The sequence below is a fragment of the Sphaeramia orbicularis genome, chromosome 4 (assembly GCF_902148855.1).
Source record: "Sphaeramia orbicularis chromosome 4, fSphaOr1.1, whole genome shotgun sequence".
In the NCBI taxonomy this organism is placed as follows: domain Eukaryota; kingdom Metazoa; phylum Chordata; class Actinopteri; order Kurtiformes; family Apogonidae; genus Sphaeramia; species Sphaeramia orbicularis.
The window spans coordinates 30,454,011-30,469,429 of NC_043960.1; positions in this window are offsets into that span (position 1 = coordinate 30,454,011).

Genomic DNA, 15,419 nt, shown 5'->3' on the forward strand with positions numbered 1-15,419 from the left:
TGCTTATCGATTCCGCCTTCGTCGTGCATGCGCGATGACGTCACACAAACGTCGTAACTCCTCAAATACAAGTTTCCAAAGGTAAGAAGGGAAAGGAAATGAGGTGCACAACAACGGGAGACAAGCCGAGCTGAGTCGAACCGGTTCCACGTAGTAGAAATGCAGCAATAGAGGGATTAGTAAAGCGTCTTTAGTTTCACTTTCACTGTACGCCCCCCTCCCCCCAGACCGGCCCGGCGTCATCTGTTATTATTATTTGTACATACTGTATATATTATATTTTCTGTGCAGAGATGGAAATATAAAAGACAGTTAATGCAAACACACCCGTTTGTACTCTTTTATTCCCTCACCCAATGGGAATCGATAAGGGAATCAATAAGGAATCTGATCGATAAGCAATATCGATAATGGAATCGTTAAACTCTTAACGATTCCCATCCCTATTGGCAGTAGATTTGTTTGTTGTACGTCCCTAAAATGAGTCCAGGGTGCTCCAACAGAAAAACATTAGTTCACCTGCTACATGTTCTAACCTGAAAGAAAAAAAAAAAAAAAAACACCTATTAGGGATCCCATGCCCCCCCGGCAAGCCCTTGCGCCTCCCCCACAGGGCCTGCCCCACAGTTTGAGAAACACTGATCTAAATGAATGTGAATTGTACTTCCACTGACACAACACTGGGTAGCGCCCTTTCAACCTTTTCTCAAAACCTTAATTAGGTTCAGTGGAAAAAGTCAAAACAAATCTGATAAAGCACATGGACCCATGAGGAAAACCTTGTGAACTTTTTGATGGCACATTTTATTGTATAATTTTAAATATGCCCAAAACTATATAAAATATCATGTTAACGTCCACAGATATTCATAAAGTGTTGAAGTCCAATACATTAGTGGAGAAATGGAACTACTAATGATAATTATGAAAAGACGAGATATGAATTCTAGGGATTAACAACAAGTACCCTTAAGTAAAAGACCTAAATGCACATTGAAAATATTTTTACACTTAAAACTTAGTAAATGTATATAAGTATCATCCAAATATACTTAAAGTTAAAGACCTAGAACTGTTTTTGTGGTTACATCCAAATAAATTTTTTCTCCACATCTAATCTTTTCTTGGCTTTTAATCACCATTCATTACTGTATTCTCTGAATTTGTGTGTGTATGTGTGTGTGTGTGTGCATTGGTATTTGTGGTTTAGAGGGACATTTCACCTGACTACGCACCTGGGCTCCGAGGACCTATGTGGTTTAGCCAGACCATGCCAGAGTCCTCATAAAACAGAGTGTTACTGTGTTATTGAGTGTCTAAATAACACTTTTTCGCTTTTTCTTTGAAAGTTCTTATGTACCACTTGACCTGACTTTGAGTGTATCCTAGTGTACAGGACAGCGTCGCCACTGGCCAGTGGTGGAACTGCACTTCCTTACACATTTTCGATACACACGTCAAATTTGGCGGGCGATTTGACTAGCTTTCTTCTGATTGGCTGTTTTTTTATCAGTGGGCGGTACCTACAATACATCGACTCCAAGGTCCGCCCACACCGTCTCCAGACCTTCAGGACGTTTAAAAATGAAATACTGGAGGAAGAAGTCGCTGCTTGGTGGACTAACTAACGGAGTAAACCCATACAGGTAAGGGTTTTTAATCTAATTCAGCCTCTTTTTGCTGATTGTGTGTCAAGCCATCGATGTGTGTGTTCTTTGCACATGGTAAAGTTAGATGAGAGAGCTAACGCTCATTAGCTAACGCTGCTATGGCTAAAAGCTTTGCTAATAAGAGGTCAAGGACAGCCGACAGCTCAGGTTTGGTTTTTGGATTCAATAGTTATAAACCAGTATATGTTATGACACCATTGTTGGTTTTGTGTCCTGCAGCAAGCTATAGCTTGCTCATTAATTAAGCCTAATTAACATTACGTTGTGCAGTCTTTAACTGTAAGTGTACACAGAGAGTAGACAGCAGTCTGACAGCTCAGGTTTGGCCTTATGATTGAAAAGTAACAGCACTGTATATAATATGACACCGTTGTTAGTTTTCTGTATGTGCAGCAAGCTACGGTGGTTGTTAATTAAGCCTCGTTAACGTTCCGGTGTGCATGCGGGGCAGGGGGAGAGGAGGACAGACAGCAGCAGGACAGCTCAGGTTTGGCTTTTGGGGGAAAATATGAACCACAGCAGGATATTTACCTCCGCCAAGGAGGTTATGTTTTTGCCAGGGTTTGTTTGTTGTTGTTTGTCCGTCCGTTAGTGTGCAACATAACTCAAAAAGTTATGGACAGATTTGGATGAAATTTTCAGGGTTTGTTGGAAATGGGATAAGGAAGAAATGATTAAATTTTGGTGGTGATCGGGGGTGGGGGGGCCCACGGGGGGGCCACTGATCAGCCTTGGCGGGGGTCTGCGCTCTCCGAGTGCTTCTAGTTTATACTGTAACGATTAAGTGATGATAGGATACCACTTTTGTCACAAAAGGGAAAATGAGAGGACTCAAATGCACAGTACTGAAGGGAAAAAATAACAAGTTTATTTAACAAAAAATGAAAACCAGACAACGAAAAACCTAATACAAAAACTAAAGTAGAGTCCATAGGAAAAAAACATACAAAACCTGAGTCAGAGTCCGTGGATGAATATGATCAAATGTCCGGGCTATGGAAAGGAGTGAGGCGTAATGGACCAGCGCTGCATGGCTGCAAACCAAAGCCTTAAATAGGCTGAAGGTAATTGGCTGCAGCCATGCAGCGCCAGCAGGTGAATCTGATGATGAAAATGAAAAGGTGGAGCTGAGGGTCGCACAGGCACAGGTCCATAACCAAAAGGGAGGAGCAAAGAGTCACAAGCACAGATCCTGACAACTTTAAAATGTTCATGGCCTGCTTTGTGTAACACATGAGGGGGAAACAAACCTGACCTGTACCTGGTGTATGTAGTTAACTGAGGAGGCCAGGGGCAGGTGTTCTGAGCAATCAGCACACAGCTGAGCCTGCTTTAAATGTTGGCCTTTACACTAGTTCTTAGTACTCATCAGTTTGGGATTGACAGATTGAACAGGTAGAGGAGGATCTGAATGTCTTTCTCCTGTTATTGGTTCACAGTTTTTTGAAGCATGCGTCTAGCTGAACTCTCTCAGTAATTAGTCTCTTGTAGTTATGTTTTTAAATAAGAATCAAACAATCAGAAATTAATCTGATGTCAAAATCACTATAGTGATAACCCTGGTTTGTGTTAATCTCACAAGGTTCTTGGACCCAAAATCATAATGTGGCTCCTATCACTGTCCTATCACAAAATCAAAATGCTGCTGACCTGCTTTTATTTTTATTAGTGTAATGTTATTGCAGTAATAATCTATAGTGAATGAAGTAGAGTGAAAGAAGGAAGATGTGATTTAGAGACTGAGGATGGTAATGCAGAGAATCAGTCAGATTTAATTTTTTTTATATGAAAACCATGGCTGCTAGTGGACTCCAGTTAAAATATTTCCCTTGCCATAGCCTTGTCAGTGTGGTTCTTTTGGAAGTTCACTGGAATTGGTTCTATAAGTGAAACTGTTTCATGTTGTGGGGGACATTGTGCACTATCAAAACATGTAACAACTAAAGCACTGGGTGGCAGAATGCAGTTCAGCCTTATGTAGTCAAGAACAGCTGCACATACAGCAACGGTCATCCTTCTCCTGTTAATGTCATGCAGACTCCAAACAGTGCATTTCTATAGTGGAAAGGTGTTTCTCCACTTAGGGAGAGACTCATGCACTATACAGCCAGGAAACTTAATGGGCTCTTCAAATGTGAACCTGTTTACCTACTGTTGAACAACATTTTATCTGAAGAGTAGCAAGGGCCATATTCCTCCTGTTGCATATGACAGCAGCCAGAGCCAGTCAGCTGTCAGCAACCAGAATCAGAAAAGTCCAGTGGTCAGTCCACCCTACACAGTCAGAAAGGTAAAATAAATCCAATTTATGGCTTAACTTTGGGCAAAATATCACAACTGCAAATGTGGTGCTGTGTATGTGTGTACTGACATGAGTATGACATGGTTTGTATGGACAGTAGTATGGTTTATCTGGACATGGTTTGTGTGGACGATGGTATATAAGGTAGGAGGTAGAAAGTGGCCTAAAGCCTAAATAGGTTGGGAACTGCTGACTTAGAAGATAGTAGTTTTTGGAATCTATAGACTGTAGTCATGTGATCGGATAAGTGACTTAAGAACTGTTTCAGAGTGGATTTGTGTCTTACAAAAGACTTTCAGAGGCACAGCCATAATACCTTTCTTGTAATGTTACATAAGCAACATCCTATCTTCACATATTTAAGATATCCCTCTTTTTTTCTTCTTTTTGCAGGGTCTTAATGAGGAAATGCATTCAACAGTTTGTGGAGCTTCAAATTCCCCATCCACAGTCAAAAATATTAATGAGGTATAGCTTCATAAGTGATAGATTTTAATCAGTATCTTACATTGATTGTATCTTGTAAAGCTATCTAGAGATTCAAAACAAAGTTTTCCTCTGTGTCCTTGTCAGCAAGAGGATGGTTTCTTTTATTAAAGCCTCAAATGTCCTTTCTGGTGGTACATTTCCAGTACCTGTCTCTTTATTGTCCCTCTCCTATTTGTTTTATCCATTACAGGTGCTGACCGACAGCAACCAGAGCCAGTCAGCTGTGAGCGACCAGAATCAGACAAGTCCAGTGGTCAGTCCACCTAACATGGTCAGCAAGGTAAATTAAATCCGATTTATGGCTTAACTGGGGCAAAATTTCACGAATGCAAACATGTTTCATTGATGCTGTGTGTGAATAGAATAGGCTTTATTATGATTACACCAGTTGTGCACTGAAATTGCAGATGGTCTCTGCCAGGGACAGTGCACATACATCTGATAACAAAACAATAAGATACAGACATATCTTTAAAAAAAAAAAAAACTTTAAATTATAAAAGTGTGCATTGAAAAATATATGCAAATTGGAGATATACAGTATGAAAGGCTAAGATTTAAAAAAACGCAGTAGTAGTAGTGTAAGCAATGTAAACACGTGTTACAGTGACCTGTCAGTACACACACTGTGTACTGACATGAGTATGGCATGGTTTGTGTGAACAGTGTTATAGTTTATGTGGACATGGTTTGTGTGGACGATGGTATAGAAGGATTCTCTCATAACATTCTTTTCAAAGCTTCAGTCAGTATATCTGAGTGTATATGTGTGTCGAACTGTGGCCTAAGCAAATGTGATTTATGAAGTCCTTATGGTTTATATGGTCCTGCCACCATATGGAGTTGAAAGAAGCATCATATTGGTTTTTGAGAAATACTTGAATTACTATACTTGATTTTTTTTTGTGTTGGTTAAGTGTGTACGGTGGGTTGTTGACTTACATGTCTGCAGTAGATAAACAATGAAGTAATCCAGTGCTGATTTCATGAGTCAGTGTTACCTTAGAAGATAGTAGTTTTTGGAATCTACAGACTGTAGTCATGTGGTTGGCTAAGTGACTTAAGAACTGTTTCAGAGTGGATTTGTGTCTTACAAAAGACTTTCAGAGGCACAGCCATAATACCTTTCTTGTAATGTTACATAAGCAACATCCTATCTTCACATATTTAAGATATCCCTCTTAGGGCTGCTCGATTATAGAAAAAAAAAAAAATCATGATTATTTTAGCAATAATTGAAATCACGATTATTAAAAACGATTATTTGTTAACCTTAAAGTTGTTTATTTTTTTTCTTGCAAAACAATGTAAAATATACTCCTTAAACATAAATAAAGCTTTTAACCACTAAAACAAAGTATGTTCACTTTTGTACGAAACAAAAAAATCTTTGAATGCAAATAAGTGTACTGTAAATTCAAGTATGTTTTCTTTTGTAAACAAATAGTGCACTGTAATTAAACTGCTATAGACTTGCCATAGAACTGTAGCAATAAAAAAAAAAAACTCACGTAAAGTGCAAATTATAAATTTAAGTATGTTCAATGTAGTATGAAACATAGTAAATTCAGTGGCGTGCCGTGAGGTTTCAGTTAAGGCCTTCTGTATACATCAGCCATCTAGAGGACGTACGTTAGGGTTATACGGGTTAGGGTTAGGTTAATACGGGAGTTGCAGTGTAAAGAGATTCGGAGACTGAAGATTGCATTGCGGACGAAGTTGTAGACGGAGTTGTTTTTATGTGTTTTAGTTTTTCATAAGATTATGATAACGGTGGCAGTGGTTAAACTTTAGATGGTTAAAAAGGTTTGTTGTGTTAGCGGTCGGTGCGGACACAACTACGAAACACTTTTTGCACGTGATGTGTTTTTGCTCTTCGTCTTCTTCATCAAACCCAAAGTGATTCCATACAATTGAATTTGACTTGCCTTTTTTGTTTACCAAGCACTTCTGCTGTGATTCTCCTGCCATTTTTCAAGACCGCTAGGTACAACTTTCCTCTTGGGGTGGACCTGCCAGCTAGCTGGAAGCTGTAGCTTAGAGGGGGGCGGGGCAGAGCAGCTCATGGTAGCTTGCGTGCGCGTGAATTAAAACGACTCAAAATTAATAATCATTTTTTCTCGATTACATAATTTTTGTAATCGTTGCGTGTAATAATCGAAATCGTAATTGAATTTCGATTAATTGCACAGCCCTAATCCCTCTTTTTTTCTTCTTTTTGCAGGGTCTTGATGAGGAAATGCATTCAACAGTTTGTGGAGCTTCAAATTCCCCATCCACAGTCAAAAATATTAATGAGGTATAGCTTCATAAGTGATAGATTTTAATCAGTATCTTGCATTGATTGTATCTTGTAAAGTTATCTAGAGATACCAGAGATATCCTTTCTGGTGGAACATTCCCAGTACCTGTCTCTTTATTGTCCCTCTCCTATTGGTTTTATCCGTTATAGGTGCCAGCTGACAGCAATCAGAACCAGTCAGCTGTGAGCGACCAGAATCAGATAAGTCCAGTGGTCAGTCCACCCAACAGTCAGAAAGGTAAATTAAATCCAATTTCCTGCTTAGTAATGTTTGATGAAATATTGCATGAGTGTGACATGGTTTATATCAGATATTAAAGTTCTCTGTCACCACGACGGATTTCCGTCAAATGGAAAAACTAAGGGGGGAAAAAAGTCATATTGAAGTAACTTCCCCACGTGTTTCGCGGAGTCCAGTCGGCACCGCGATCCTGTCCTGAATCTGCAGGTGTTTAACACAGGCACTAGTTTTTTTTCCTTTTTCTGAAAAGAAAATCCAATTACCAAAAGATACACTGACTGGTTTTTAACAAGCACATCAGAATTTCATTGTGTATGCTCTGTGTATACAGTGACAATAAAAGGAATGTTGAATCTTCTCCCTCCGCTCTGTTCTCTGCATGTGTTTCTAACTGCCTGTCTAACCCCCCTCCTTCGCTTCATGTCTCTGTCTCTGTCATCCCTTCTTCTTTTACTATTCTCTCAGTCTGACTGGGGGAATGGGTGAGGAAAATGGAGAGGGGCCATTTTTCCAGACCACAACTCCTGCCAAACCACCTGCGCCAGCCAGCGAGTAGGAAGAGAAGGAGGAACTGGTCTGTAGAGTCCAGACTGAGCTCTCAGATTTGGTGGGAAACACCGTTTGAAACCCCGACCTCTGCCTTGTGTTCCGTCTTATGTGTTCAGTCAGACAGCGTTGTACCAGATCTTTCCTCATACATCACTCATATTTGATTTCTTTTTTCTCTCTTGTTTGTGTTCAAAGCTTGAAGAGGCATTCTCTACCTGCCCTGCTGGTCAGTGATGACGATGATCTGGACTGGCTAAACTGACATGACATGCAACCACAATAGTGTCTGTTTTGTTTGAATGGTCAACACTGTAGTAAGTAAGTAAATCAAGCTTTATTTATATAGCACTTTTTAAAACATGTTACAAAGTGCTTCACATAAAGGAGACATAGATAAGAACAAATAGGAAAAACAAGAATAAGAAAACATTTTAACATGCAGATACAAACTTTCTGGCACAAGCAACACACACTGAACGAACACCATGGTCACATATGTCACAAACAACCCCTAAGACAGACCCACAACCAACACTGAATACAGCAACACACAGACACAATATAGATGGAAACAAACCTCCATACACAAATATATGCACACACACACTGCACTGTCCTGATTTAATGAAATGCTTGTTTATAAAAGTGAGTTTTTAAAAGTCGCTCGAAGGCGGATAAAGAGGAATGTAGTGCTTTCCCATCTGTCTGCGAGGAGAAGCTCATGCTGATGAACTGAAGGAAAAGTCGAACAGATGAACAGCTTCTCTGCGGTTTCACATTGACTGAGCTGCTGCCACAGCTTCACGGAGGACAAAACTACAATCCCTGGCTTTTATTCTGGTTAAAATAACAAGCCTGTAATTCACAGAAACTGCTTTTCTTTAATTGTGTCATATCTGTTGGTGATACGATTTAATGCCCAACTTTTTACACAGCACTGTAGCAGATTATTTAGTTGGATCAGCAGTTACCCTGTTTACGTCTGTGGTTTCAGACTGTATCGTGAAATGGTTTTTAATTATTAGCTCGCTGCTTTAAGAATAACTTTTACACAATTTTGCTAAAATGACATTCATTTCTGAATATAAATGAGATGAAATTGTGGCCTTCATTGCCCATCATAATGTTTTCATTCATTCATTTTCTGAACCTGCTTTATCCTCACTAGGGTCGCTGGAGTCTATCCCAGCTACACAGGGGCGAAGGCGGGGTTCACCCTGGACAAGTTTCCAGTTCATCTCAGGGCTGAACATATAGAGACAAACAATCACTGTCACATTCACACCTGTGGGCAATTTAGATTAACCAGTTAACCTATCGGTGCATGTCTTTGGATGGTGGGAGGAAGCCGGAGTACCTGGAGAGAACCCACGCAGACACGGGGAGAACAGGTAAACTCCACATAGAAAGGTCCCACCCCCCATCAACGGTGTTGAAATCCAACCCAGGACCTTCTGTCTGTGAGGCACCAGTGCTAACCACTGCACCACCGAGTTGCTCATCGTAATGTTTTGTTCATGTTAAATCTGTTTTTGTCTGCCATATTTTTGTTAAGTCCTCTGAAGATGTTATTTTCTCTCCTCCATTTGCTTGTTAATTCATTTCTCAATTACCCAATCAGATGTTTGTTTTAAAAAGATGCAATAATATTTCTAATTTGGATTTAAATCTAATGCTGTTTATTGTAATGTACATAAAAGCCTGAATTATTTAGTTCAAGGCTGTTGTAAATGTGTTTTTCCATTATTTTTTTTTTATACTGAAAATGTTGAGTTGATGTTGTGACTCCTTTGAGCCAGCAATGAGAGCTTAAGGCCCTGGTAAACTGTTATTGTAGCCAAACAGAAGCACCGCACTGGTCATAAACTTGGATCAAAGCCCAAACTAATATGAAATATTCTGTTAGTCATGTAAAAGGTAGGTTTATTCCAGTGGCATTAGGTTTGGTGTAGGGTTATTAGTTGACTGTTGACCTCAAAATGAAAGCCACTTTTGTGTGTGTGTGTGTGTGTGTGTGTGTGTGTGTGTGTATATATATATATATATATATATATATATATATATATATATATATATATATATATATATATATTTTTTTTTTTTTTTTTTTTTTTTGTTTGTTTGTTTGTTTTTTTGTTTTTTTTGAATTTTTGAAATTTTCTTTCTTTTTTTCCATTTTTCTCCTTTTTTTCATACTTTACTTACAATACCATATACACATAGGCCAGAACATGGCATGGAGAAAAAAAATATAATGCTTGAGGTGAGGCAGGAAGAAATTAAATATAATTACATAAATAGGTAAGTAAATTAAATAAAATAAAAGTAAAGGAATAAACAAAAAGAAAATAAATTACAACTCAAACTCTTCACATAAGGCTTTAGTCTTCACAGCTTTGGGGTTAGTGCAAAAGTTAAGTGTGTCTAGATAGGATTTCAAATAAGATTTAAAGACCACAGAGCTGGGTTTCTGATTGGCAGACTTGCTTGTATGTATATGAAATTTAGCTAATAAGGAAATGAGATTAAGAAAAAACGATTTCCGAACAGGCAAATCAGTAATAAAGAAACCAAATAAAATATCTTCAATTTTGAAGTTAAAAGAAATATCCAGCTTTCTATTTAAAAAAAAAAAAGATCGATATCACACCAAAAAGTTGAACAAAAGGCACATTCCCAAAACAAATGAGTTAATGTTTCATCTGAATTATGACAAAATGAGTAGAAAGGGTTGACACTGATCTTCAACTTGATCAGAGTTTAATTAGTTGGATAACACCTGTGGAACAGTTTTAAAGACACCTCTGTCACTTTATTGGAAATGAAACACTTCCTTGGTAATAACCATACCTTTTCCCATTCCACATCAGAATATAAATTACTCCAAAAAAAGATGGAAGCTGGCTTACAAATTGTATCCCTTTGAATCACTTCTCTAATGCATTTATTAGTTTTTTGTTTTTTTTTTTACTCAAGAATGGATGTAAATTTCCTCTGTATAATTCTGATTGTGCAGTTTGAGGGCTAATGGTTGTTGAAGGACTAATAGTAGAAGATAACAAAGGTTTGAAACCTGAAGGGAAAGAATCAAACACAACTGCATATTCTGTGGGGAGTACCGGAGTTTTATATTCCAACCAAAATTCACTGTAAGTAAATAAGTGACCTTCCCTGTTAAACAATTGACAGACAAGCAGTGTTCAGTAATCAACCCAATTCTTTCAAAACAACGACATACGTTTGAAACATATATTCCGGTTATTCCATATACAGGGTGTCCCATAAGTGTCCATACATAGGAGACGTAATCCATTCCATGGTTCTAACATGTATTTCTTTCTATTTCTTCAGCAGTGGAGGACACACATTGAAATGTGTTCCTGACAAAATGGCAGTCATATAGAGCATATTCTATAAATCAAAATGGTTTATGTCAAGAAACGTTTATTTTTCCTATGTATGGAGACTTATGGGACACCCTGTATAAGATTTGTGAGGGGAAAAGTTATGGAGGACCAACATAATAGTAAGTGTTGATGAAAATGAGATAGTTTCTTTGGTCTAAATCCGGTATTTCCTCCCGTTTGCAAAGACATGAATTTGCACGTACCCTTGCCTCTGATTGGCTAGAAAGGCTCTTCCGCGATTGGCTACTTCAATCTTTATTTATTTTATTTATTTTTTATTAATTATTATCTTTATTTGACTTGATTTGAGGCATTTATTCATTTCCAAGGCAGGATGTCAATAGTGTTTTTTTTTTTTTTTTAGAACGTTCTTTTAGAACGCATTTTGGGGGTGGGAGGGGTGAGGCGTGACGTAATTTGTATAAGGGTTAAATACAGTACCGAGCTGACTATAAGTGGGGCAGCACGTTGGTTCAGTGGTCTAAGCTCATGTCTCGCGAAGCGAATGTTGTGAGTACGAATCCAGGTGGGAACCCCTATGGTCAGATGTACTGGCAGAGCTGTGGAGTGGGCAGCGCTGGTCACCTGGTCGGCATGGTGCTCAGGGTGCGAGCGGAAGGGCGTGGGGCCAACGGACCTATCGAGGGGGCTGGTAGGGTGATAGGCTTCCGCCCGCGTCTGGAAGAACATAATCATCCCTGGTCCAGTGCTGTGCGGGCCGGGCTGGCTGGTGCTGCTAGTGAGGCGGTGGTGGGTGCGCGCCAGTACGTCCCCAGGAGCATACGTCGAAGGGGGCGGGGCCAATGGGTTCCGTTGAGGCTTGGTTGGTAGGGAAACAGAACCCACCCGCCCCTGGAGGCGTGTCGACTCCAAGTAGGGGTTGTGCGTGCGTGAGTGAGTGGGTGAGCATGGGTGAGGGTCGCTGCGCTGGCGTGTTGCCCTTTTGGGTGTGGCTTGGCTGACGTCAAATTTACGTCATCCACATTCTAGAATAGAAAGAGAGAATGTTTTTTTTTTTCTTTTTTTTTATGCTTTTATGCTTTTTTTATGCTTTTTATGCTGCCTGGTATTTTAAACCAAATAAATATTTATATTATACTAAATTTATAATTATATTAAATTTGTAATATTATATTAAATTTATAATTATATTAAATTTGTAATTATATTATATTAAATTTATAATTATATTATATTTATAATTACATTATATTACATTTATATTATATTAAATTTATGATTATATTAAATAATTCTTTTCTATCTTTTTCCTTTTTTTTTTAAATAGACATATAAAAATATCAGGACACATCTACAGCTTGTAGACAATAACATTTTGTTATTTGACATATTGTGACTGACATAAATGCCAAGTTGTCAATAATTTTTAGGGTAAATATCAAAGCAGTATTTCTTGTAAGTTTAAGTTTTGATTAATTGTGCAGCTCTAGTTTTAGCCTTCCTGGATGCACCGCCACAGGGATTCCCATATTCAGTCATTTGTACATGTTTTGTAGAGGGATCCTCTGTTTGTTTTCTTCCTGGAGCGGGCCCTGCTTATGTGACCGTTGGCACACACAGTCTGGGCAGGTGTCCGCACAGAAACAGAAGAAGGGAGAAGAAGACCCCAAATGAGCCAGTGTGTGTGGAAGTAGGTCAACAACGCAGATGTGCCTGACCAAAGAGCATTTAATAAGAAAACAAGAGCTTCTGAAGGGGACAGAATCAGTAGATAATTTCTGCCGGTGGAAAAACAGGCCGAACCTTCTAGAAGGACGGAAAAGAGTGTAGAAGCTTGTGGGCTCTGGTGGAGAACAGCCCGTGTGTGTTTACTGTGTGTACCCATGGAAAAGCTGCTGAAGACGGCCTGACCCAACTCTGCTTTTTTCACTCCAACTGTGAGTTTTTGAACTTCTATTAGGAACAGGACTTAGTATTCAGTTCCAGTGAATTAGTTTAAGAATAGAGTGATTTGGTCTTCTGTTAACGGACGGGTTTTCCCGTCAGTTGAACCTCCAGAAGGAAGGAAACAGAAACAAATGGAAACACACTGAAAAAAGGGCAAAGGGAGGGTGCTTCACTTTTCAAATATGTACTTGGCATATACAGCACAGTTTAATTCATAACATATACAACAGTTTAATTGTTCTTCCTCCTAACATATGTCGGTCAGGTTGACTTCTGAAACACTCCTGCTTCAGGAGGAAAAGCTCAGCTGCACTCGGACAGTTTTTCGCTGGGACTCAGAATAATGCTGCTTTGGACCACTCTGTACAAGGTAAGGATGAATTCAATTTTATACAACGTTATTCAGAATGACTTTATGCACTGTTTTCACACAGCCAAGCTGTTCTATGCTATTAGCACCGAGCAACATGAATCTGTCAGTGTCAATGCTAAGGTTAGCTTAAGCTACCACTTACGTTAGCTACACGACTGTTGGCGAGTAGTGTTTTATATGCGGTCATATTTATTGAAATGTACACACAGCGTATGTTTTGTGTCAACTTCAGTCTAAAGTGTGTGCTTTCAAGAGGGCTGTTGACAACTGAGCTTAGTTTAGTGGGGCAGAGGCAGTTGGAAGCGGTGCAGAGGAGAGCTAACATGATGGTTGTGGGTAAACATCCTTCTGTACATTTACATTATGGCTCAAATGGCCGTAGGGGGTCAAAGGAGGGGCCATTTTTGGACAGACAGCGAGTGCATATTGAGGCACCGACACCGCCGGCGGCTCACTTCCGTTACCACGGCTAGGTGCCGCGGTGCCACGATACCAGGGCTCGGTACCAGGTGCCATGGGACCATGGCTCGGTACCACAGCTCAGCTCGGTACCACAGCTCAGCTCGGTACCAGGTGCCATGGTGTGGTGCCAAGGGTTCCTATCAATTGCATTGGACTGTGAGCTAAGGAAGCACCTTGTTCGGAGCGGTGTTTTGAACCATGTCAGTGCTATATAGAGGAGTTCCAACTCACTACCAGCAGAAGGTGTACTTGTGCAAACAGATTTACATATTGTAAACACTGACTTCGTTGTTGTGTTTGCACGGTAATTGTCATATTCTTCCCACTATTTTTTGGCAACCCTTTAACGAAAACATGAATAATAAAACCTTTTGGGAAAACTGGGGCCTGTATAATTTTAATACAATCCAATGTCATAGATATGCAATGGAAAATGTTTGAGGGGGAAAAAGGAGCAGTTTGTCATGAAAAGAACAAGGTATGAGCAATGGCTGAGTGCATGATAGGAAGAAGAAGACAGAAGGAACACAATAAATTTGAAATAATTGATACTGGTCAAATCCAATCAAATTTTATTTATATAGCACCAAATCATAACAAAAGTTATCTCATGACACTTTACAAATAGAGCCGGTCGATTATTCAAAGCCCTGACTGTCACAAAGAAAATAATCGTTCTCCACTGGAAAACCAGAAATCAGCTAAATATTCCACACTGGAAGAACCTGTTAAACACAACGGCATATTAAGGCTGCATAAGAAAATAAAAACGCTTGTCACTACGAGACTAAAGTCGTAAAATATCAAGATGAAACCTGTATTTTCATGAGAATAAAGCCGAACACAAAAAGTCATAATTTTATGAGAATAAAGTGAAATATTGAGAATAAAAGTCATAATTTTGAGGGAATAAAGTCGTATCTTTAAAAAAAAAAAAAAAAATCTTAATTTAACGAAATTTCAGTTGAAAAAATGTCTGCGTCACTCAATCTCAAAAGTACTCGTTTCAACAAAATCTGGTCTATGTTCACGAACAAACTTACGTCTGCATTATTAGCCTGACTCCCATTCCATAACCAACAAACAGATTTACTTAATGCCTGGCTTGAACGTCCTTATAGTCGTATGATGCGCCTGCCATTGTAAACTGCTCTTTACCAATAGAACAGTGGCAGCGGTACCACAGCCACTGGAAATAAACCACTGGCACCAGAAACAGTGAACCACAGGCACCGGCACCTCTGGCAGTGGTGCCACAGGCCACAGTGAGATCTCGTCCCCACTGCATTTTTGTCAAAGGAAAGTTGTAAGAAATGCATAGAACTGTGTTGAAATAATGCTAATCCATTTGTGCACAGACTACTGATATTCTTTGACAGTGCAACCTATATTTCATAAATATTGGATTTTAATAGCAGGTGTATGTGAAAACTTTTGCTGGTGGACGGACGTGACATTACCCATGACGCTCTGGTCAGTACCAGTACTTTATTCGGAATAAACTTATAGACTTACTATTGCTATTATTACTAACAGTTTGTTTCTCTAAACTTTCAGCTGAAATACTTTGCATTATCTCTAATAAACCCTTCTGAAAGGTTCTTGGCTGGTTGGATGGTTCCTTCTGACCTTGTGATCCGGTTCATCAAAGAGTAGCTCAATAGGATTTAGGTCATGTGACTGGGCAGGTCATTCTGTAATAGACAATGCTCCAGT